Raw genomic sequence first — 8562 nt, forward strand, 5'->3', positions numbered from 1 at the left:
GAGGAGCTGGGGGAGGTGTGTGTGGATCGGGAGGTCTGGGCGGCTTTGCTTGAGCTGCTGCCCCCGCTACCCGACTCCGGATAAAGCGGAAGAAAATGGATGGATGGATGGGTTTAAACTGTAAAATTTACATAAATATGTGCAAACCATTTACATATTCATTGTAATTTTTACAGAATTCCCCTGGAAACCACAGCTGACAGAATTTTTCTGTAAAAACAATTGGATTTTTTTACAGTGTAAAAGTTGAATTTTATTTCTTGCAAACCAAAACAACCATCACCCACATCACGTTTGTCTGCTTATCTTTTATTTAAAACAGAAAAGTCACAGACAAGTACAAGAGTGTACAGTTTATAACTGTTCATATTTTAATCTCGAATGAACGAACTGAAGAGTGAAAATCACTGAATTATCTTGACGGTGGTGCAATTATAAACATCTTACAGCGTGTTTTTTTTTTACATATATAAACGGGTTACAGCGTTGTTTGTTTTAAATAAACGCCTTACAGCGTTTTTTATATTGAACACCATTTATGTGCCTTGGCGTGTAATCGACGTGAAGACACGCATGCATTGAAGGTCGTCAAAAGATTATGAAACTTATTTTTTAATGTCATGTATTGAACAACCAACATGCTGTTATTTTTGTCTGGGAGAAGGAGGAGATCATTTAAAGAGCTGCAGAACGTCTGGAAGCTGAGTGAATGCGCGCTCCCGCGCCAGGGGATACAGATTCAGACGGGGATAAGCACTTTGGCACGACACCGGGTACCCACAGTCGAAGCCGGCTGCTGTTCAGACTCGCACTAACTGTTTCACTTTTTCTGGGCAACACACAATGCTTCACAAATATGGTAACTTAAAAAAAACAGTAACTGCGAGGCTTGCATATTCAACCTCCTGCTGAAATGCATCTGCTGAATCGTAGAGAAACAGGGATAAAAACATAAATAAATAAATCACGTGGGGATCCAGTCCACCAACCTTAAAAAAAAAAAAAAACACAACAACTCAAAATGGTTACATTTTACAAGTTGGGGGGGGAACAACAGAAAGCCACATCCCATCGCCATTTCAGCAAAATGTCAAGACTTTGGCACAGGGACATTGTGCCACTGCTTAGGGAGAGCCCTGGACTATTGATGTTGTTTAAAAACACAAAAGTACTTTTTATCCAATTACTCGATTAATCGCCAGAATAATTAATACAATACTCAATTACAAAAATAATCGATAGCTGCAGCCCTAATGAAGAGTTCAGATGCAAAACCCAGTAAGTCCTTTTTTTTTTTTTCAAATGGAGAAAAATGCAGTTGAAAATTGAGATTTAAAGGAAACTTAATTCTTCCCCCAGTTCTTTCTGTAATACTGCCCCTTAAGCACAAACTCAAACTATTCCACACTTTTAAATTTAATCAAAGTCACAGCAAAAATAATCAGGCCTGGAACCTGCAAGAACTTCTCTTACAGACAAGATCCACTCTTACAGAACCCCAGACAATGGGTAAAAGCAGTTTTTATACAGGATTACATATGCGTAACAGAGGCGGACCTTATTTCGCAAAATCCTTCTCTGATTGGCCCCCGTGGGCATTCAAGGAAGGTCCATCCAACCGTGCCCAAGGCTCAAGCAATAACGGCAGACATATGATTTATAATTGTAACCTAACTCTTTATCCTAAGTGGTACAAACTGGTTAAATCCAGTTCTACATGCACATACCAAGAGAGAACAAAGTGAGAATAAGAATTAAACTAAAAATATAACCCTTAATACCAAAAGAAGAACAGAAAAATGAAGAAAACATAATTGAACACAAATATATCTAACAAAACCCTATGCGGAAATGCACAGACGTTCATCAATAACATGTAAACAGTTTGTTCAAATTCTTTCATATTTTGCACACTGATGGTCCCCTTGACAGCCAAGTACATGTTGGCGTCAACTAAAAATTTATGGTTTTGGAGATACTGGATTCTGCATCTGAACTCTTCATATACTGTTCTATCACTGTGTGAAGTGATGAACCGGTTTATAAGTTGTGCAGAAAAGATTAATGGCCAGACAGACAAGATCATTCCTATAACACCCCCAATTAAGAGTTCCTTATAGTTTCCCAGACATTTATTTTCCCCAATAAAGTTTTCCAGTTTCTTCAATACAAATCTAAATAATTATAAAATGTATACAAGAAAGGCCTGAAAATGTCAAAAATCAGGTTTTGTAAAGAATCAAAACTGTTTTTTGTTAACGTTTATTCATGGCACGAATGCATAAACTCCCTTTGCTATACTTCATAATGATCAGACAGTAAGCCAAGAAGTACATCATATACAAAAGATGACAAAAAAAAAAAAAAAAACTGAAGCCAATTGTCAACTAGCCAAAAAAATCCACATTAAACACACATTAAAGAGCTACAATTTACAAGTACTTAAGCATTTAATATCAGCATTATTATTCCATTTTGCTTCAGAGTGAAAACGGATGATGACAAGATGACATGAACCAGCTGTCACGACAGACTAGTTATTGCAACGTAGGACACAAGTCCTCAAAGTAGTACATTTGTCCAAATGAGTCGCGTGACAATTCATACGATTCTGAAACACTGCGGCACGTCTGTCTTCGTATCACATGTCAAAAATAACAGGAACAAGTGACGTCATTGACTCAGTGACCGTACAACAGCGCCTCAAAAAATGTGAAAACTGGGTTCCGCGGTGCTAACTTAACGCTAGCAGTCAACTGCAACCATCAGTATGTCGTAACACGACCACTGTGCAATGCCATTTATTAACCACTCACCTTGTGCTGTTATTTGGTTCACATGTCCAGTTGTTTTAACATCACCCGTTAAGCATTCAAACGCTATCTTTCATGGACGTGTGGTCTTTCCAGGTCGTTAGCGTTAGCTCACGCTAGTTAGCTCACACTTTGCGCAAGCTAGCGTCCTAGCTACAGTTTTGTTATGGCACACGAAAAACCTCTCTTTGCCCTGTCAAGTACGTATTTACTTCTAAAAATGCGGACCGTAAGAAGGAGCTACGCTCTCCACGAGGAAGGCAAATAAAATGCCTCCTGAGAGGAAGCTTTTCCTTGTGTTCAAGATGTGTGACGATAACAATTTGCGTGCAATGTATTATGGGTTATGTAGTTGTGTAAAGCCAGACGCGGAACAAGCGAGCGTCACTATCTTTTAGATTATGGCAAGCTAAAAGTGGATGCTCTCGTTATGGCCGAACATCTAACCAGTTTCTGGGTATTCGGTGTTAGTACGCGCCCGCAGCCGACGTGCTTGATGAATTCCTGCGCAAAAAGTAGTTCCCAGACCTGCGATGATGACAGTACGTTTTCAGGTGTAACAAAAACATCGGGAGTATATTTGGCACAAGAATTTGGGTAGCTCATGTGTTTTTACCCCTAAATGATCGTAAGTCAATACTCACACTCATCCAGCAGCATTTTGTCATGTCGGCAAAGTCAGCGTTGGGTCAGGCGAAAGTAATCCGGAGAGCTATCCCACAATGCCAAAATAGCAGAGATGTCGCTCTAGCGAGAGTGGACGCTAGAGCAGGGTGCTAGCGAACAGGTCGGTGTCTCTCTCTCTCTCTCTCTCTCTCTCTCTCTCTCTCTATATATATATATATATATATATAGTTGGTTTTTCAACCAGAGAAGAGCGATCCTACCAGGCTGTTGCTCCCAGGCTTTGGAACGGTCTCCCACTCTCTCTGCGCTCGCTGGACTCTGTTGACACTTTTAAAAGCCAACATAACACTTTCTTTTTTACACAAGCTTTTGCTTAGTTTTTTGGGCTGCTATTCTATGTTTTTAAAAGTCTCGGCCATTGTGTGGTGTATTGTGTTGTCTGTTTTGTTTTGTTTGTTTTTTTTTATGTTGTGAAGCACCTTGTGGCTCTTGTCTGTGAAAAGTTCTATACAACTAAAGCTTACTTACTTACTTACTATATGCAAATTAATTATACAATGTGATTTTCTGAATTTTTTTTTTTGATTTTGTCTCTCACAGTTGAAGTGTACCTACGATATGGCGTGTGTGTGTGCCTGCTTATTGATCAACATTATTATGTGATCAATTGATTTCATTGAGAAACTGATCATTGATATTGATAATTTCAAGAGGCAGCAAAACAGTCATGAAAATCAGTTTTAAAATACATAATTAAAAATCAGTCATTTAAAACAGTAAGGCAGGTTATATTTTGCCGGATCCGGCAAACACACACCTAGCGATATTTGACCGGATCTCCTCGCTGATTGGCTAGTTCAAATGACATCATCGTAGAGTTTATTTCAATATGGCGGCGCCCTCGGCAAAGTTGAACTGAACGATATTTCGCCGTACACGGCACTGGCAAAACGGCGGGTTGCGCTGTTTTGCCGGCCGTCTAAATTTATTCATGACGGAATGGAACGGCCGCACTCAGGCGGGAACTTAAAGGCGATCGGAGGGGTGGACTGATCGAAGGTTTTACAGACATGACACTGACAGAGAAAAAAACAGGACAAACACACGTGCCGACGTGGACTTATGTATTTCGTTTTTATTCTGTCTTGAATTTGCAGGTTTTGTTTATCATCCCCGCCCTACACAGAAAATTACCAAGACTGCAAAAATTATTTACACCACGTGGTGAAAAGCGCCAGTGGACATAATTTTGGGCGCGGCAGCGGAAATAATTTCAGGCACGGTGGAAATAATTTTCGCCACACAGTGGAAATAATTTTGGGCATGGCTATGCTATGTTTTTGAGCTGCTTTTAGCGTCTGAGAATCCCTCTAGCTATTTCCACCGCGTGGCGAAAAGCGCCGGTGGAAATAATTTCGGGCATGGTGGAAATAATTTTCTCCACACGGTAGAAATAATTTCGGGCATGGCTATGCCACGTTTTTAAGCTGCTTTGGGCATGGCTATGCCACGTTTTTGAGCTGCTTTTAGTGTCCAAAAATCCCTCGAACTGCTTTTAGTGTCTGAGAATCCCTCCAGCAGTAGGTGATTTTCTGTTCCGATTCAAATGACTTCATGGCACCCAAAACGGCATCTCTGCCAGTAGGTGATTTTTGACTTTATGGCACCGAAAATGGCATTTAAAGATGAAAAATTAGCACCAACACTCAATGCCGAGGGCACCATGACACTTAATGCGGAGGACACCGCCATGTTGAAATACCCTCTCGGATTACATCATTTGAACTAGCCAATCAGCGAGGAGATCCGGTCAAATATCGCTAGTTGCGTGTTTGCTGGATCCAACAAAATATACACTTCGAAACAGTAAACTTGAGAGTGAGTTCATTTATAAACAAATGCCTGAAATGTAAAACTCTTTCATAATGAATAATTTTGAAATTAATTTTGAAGTACATGAAAATTGTAACAGCTGTTAAAATGTTAAGTGCCACGAAAGAGCTAAAAATGTTTAAAAACAAGGTTAAAGCGGCCATAAGTGTACCTGTCAGGTTATTTTATCTGGGATCTACCTGTTGAGCCTTCAGAGAGATGGATGGTGATCGATTAGTTATGTCTGCAGACAACAGGAGTGGGAGCTCCACCCTGCTCAGAGTGCAGCTCTCATTGTACCGACATCTCTGCTATTATGGAATTGTGGGATAGCTCGGGCCCACAGATTGAGCTCACCGGACTACTTTCGCCAAACTGCTCAGTGTGCCGCTCATGTTGGACCAACAACACACCGAATGGGTCTCTTCCCAGATAGATCTCTTTCAGTGCAGTTTCTTGTTCTGACTTTAACACGACATTAACACCCAAGTCTTTCATTGCCAACTGTAAATGGTAATCAAACCATTCCAGTTGTATCTTTCTGAACTCTTCCGCATCAAACTCCATTGTGTCAATGTTTAATGTGCTTGAGCAATAACAAGTGAAGTTACTCATAAACTTTAAGTTAAATATTTATTACGGCCACTCTTAAAACTTCAGTTATGTTTATAATTTTATTACTGGTAAACTTTAGAATCTGGGAACTACTTTTTGCGCAGGAATTTATCAAGCACGTCGGCCGCGGGTGCGTACTAACACAGAATCCCCAGAAAGTGGACAGTTGTTCGGCCATAACGAGCGTCCACTTTTAGCTTGACATATGCTCAGCTAGTGGTGCTCGTGAGAGTGTGGGGGAGCTCGCGGTCACGATACTTCATTTAGATCTGGGTGATACTGGGAATTCTGGTATTGATTCAATACCAAGTAAATACAGGCCCAGTATCGCCGATACCGATACTGATACTTTTTCATATTCAAGCTTCATAGATCCAAAGGATCCAAAAGACCTAGGATAGAATTTCGCCAAACATTGTACATGACAGCAAAATACTTTATTATCGCAATCAACATTTTTGTTTAAAAAATTTCACTCAACATAACTTAAAACAAAATCTCCTGAGGTAGAGGGCTGACAAACCACAATGCAAGGGTGCGCTGCTCTGTCTTGTTGTGACACAGCGCAGTGCTGCTCTTACAGATCGAGAGTAGACTTTGATGAATCTACGTGCACAGCAGTCAGTGCGTGCAGGAGAGAAAAAAAAGATTGAGTATCGATCTTTTTACATTTGGATCGTTCAATATCAATACCAGCATTGGTATCATATATATGCGGTATTGTATCACTTCCTGTTCCGGAGCACAGCGGTGTTTTTCTGTATCTGTTAGCTGTTTAATCTGCGCAGTTAGATTGATCTAGTTATCTAGATTACGATTTGTTTCCCAGTGTAATCTTTACGTGCCTTAACTAAAGCACTCCTTCTGCTGAATCACCTCTAAATTATTTACACATTATTCACTTTGCGTGTTTTTAGGAATCCGCTAGGTTAGCGTAGCTACTAGCTCTTAGCCGATTTAGCATGGCGGCTTCTCCTGTCTCTCCCGCACTTTTCTGCTCTGGGTGTGAAATGTTTAGTTATTCCTCGGCCTCCTTTAGTAGTAACGGTACTTGTAATAAGTGTAGCTTATTCGTAGCTTTGGAGGCCATGCTGGGCGAATTGGAGACTCGGCTCCGCACCGTGGAAAATTCTACAGCTAGCCAGGCCCCTGTAGTCGGTGCGGACCAAGGTAGCTTAGCCGCCGTTAGTTCCCCCCTGGCAGATCCCGAGCAGTCGGGAAAGCAGGCCGACTGGGTGACTGTGAGGAGGAAGCGTAGCCCTAAACAGAAGCCCCGTGTACACCGCCAACCCGTTCACATTTCTAACCGTTTTTTTTTATTAGACGGTATTGCTTAAATTTTCATTGTTACGCAGATGATACCCAGCTTTATCTATCCATGAAGCCAGAGGACACACACCAATTAGCTAAACTGCAGGATTGTCTTACAGACATAAAGACATGGATGACCTGTAATTTCCTGCTTTTAAACTCAGATAAAACTGAAGTTATTGTACTTGGCCCCACAAATCTTAGAAACATGGTGTCTAACCAGATCCTTACTCTGGATGGCATTACCCTGACCTCTAGTAATACTGTGAGAAATCTTGGAGTCATTTTTGATCAGGATATGTCATTCAAAGCGCATATTAAACAAATATGTAGGACTGCTTTTTTGCATTTACGCAATATCTCTAAAATCAGAAAGGTCTTGTCTCAGAGTGATGCTGAAAACTAATTCATGCATTTATTTCCTCTAGGCTGGACTATTGTAATTCATTATTATCAGGTTGTCCTAAAAGTTCCCTAAAAAGCCTTCAGTTAATTCAAAATGCTGCAGCTAGAGTACTGACGGGGACTAGAAGGAGAGAGCATATCTCACCCATATTGGCCTCTCTTCATTGGCTTCCTGTTAATTCTAGAATAGAATTTAAAATTCTTCTTCTTACTTATAAGGTTTTGAATAATCAGGTCCCATCTTATCTTAGGGACCTCGTAGTACCATATCACCCCAATAGAGCGCTTCGCTCTCAGACTGCAGGCTTACTTGTAGTTCCTAGGGTTTGTAAGAGTAGAATGGGAGGCAGAGCCTTCAGCTTTCAGGCTCCTCTCCTGTGGAACCTGTTGTGAAAGTGTAGGTACACGGACCCACAACAGGGGGCGCAATGAACGGACAATAGAGAAAGGTGAATAACAAGTTTTACTGTTGTGAACAGGGCACAACCAATACAACAATTAATACTTTGTAAGTCGAAATCTGCTGGTGTTGTGTGGGCAGGCTCGAAGGTAGGAGACGTCCGTCCCCGTCGAACCGGAACCACCCAGATTTCCTCTGCCACCGAAAACCAGGAGTACTGGAACCGCCAAGTCCCGAATTCCCAGGTGGCCACTGCCTTCGCTCGTCGGATCCGGTACTGCTGGCGGGAAAGAGCACAAACACACAGGTATGGGTGCGACAGCACCCAGTAGACGGAGAGGGGAGAAGCCGCCTCCACCTCTTGAAATAATGAAGCAGGAAGGTGAGTACTTATCCAAGCAAGGTGCTTTCTGTAATCAGCTGTCCTGAAATAGTTTAGCAAGGTTTATCAGAGTCCTCAAAATATATACTAGCAGAGTAGGTTACCTTAATCTCAAGGCGATATCTCGGCACTGAGGT

General features: G+C 41.3%; 1 protein-coding gene across 1 annotated transcript in view; it reads right to left on the reverse strand.

Moving 5' to 3' along the window:
* Positions 1-3122, reverse strand: part of LOC117510773 (dmX-like protein 1) — a 196497-nt gene extending 193375 nt beyond the window's left edge. Inside the window, 1 exon segment of the mRNA XM_034170628.1 lies at positions 2817-3122. The gene's annotated coding sequence lies outside the window, so the exon portion shown is untranslated.
* Positions 3123-8562: the final 5440 nt, after the last annotated feature.

The sequence above is a fragment of the Thalassophryne amazonica genome, chromosome 5, assembly GCF_902500255.1.
Source record: "Thalassophryne amazonica chromosome 5, fThaAma1.1, whole genome shotgun sequence".
Lineage (NCBI taxonomy): Eukaryota > Metazoa > Chordata > Actinopteri > Batrachoidiformes > Batrachoididae > Thalassophryne > Thalassophryne amazonica.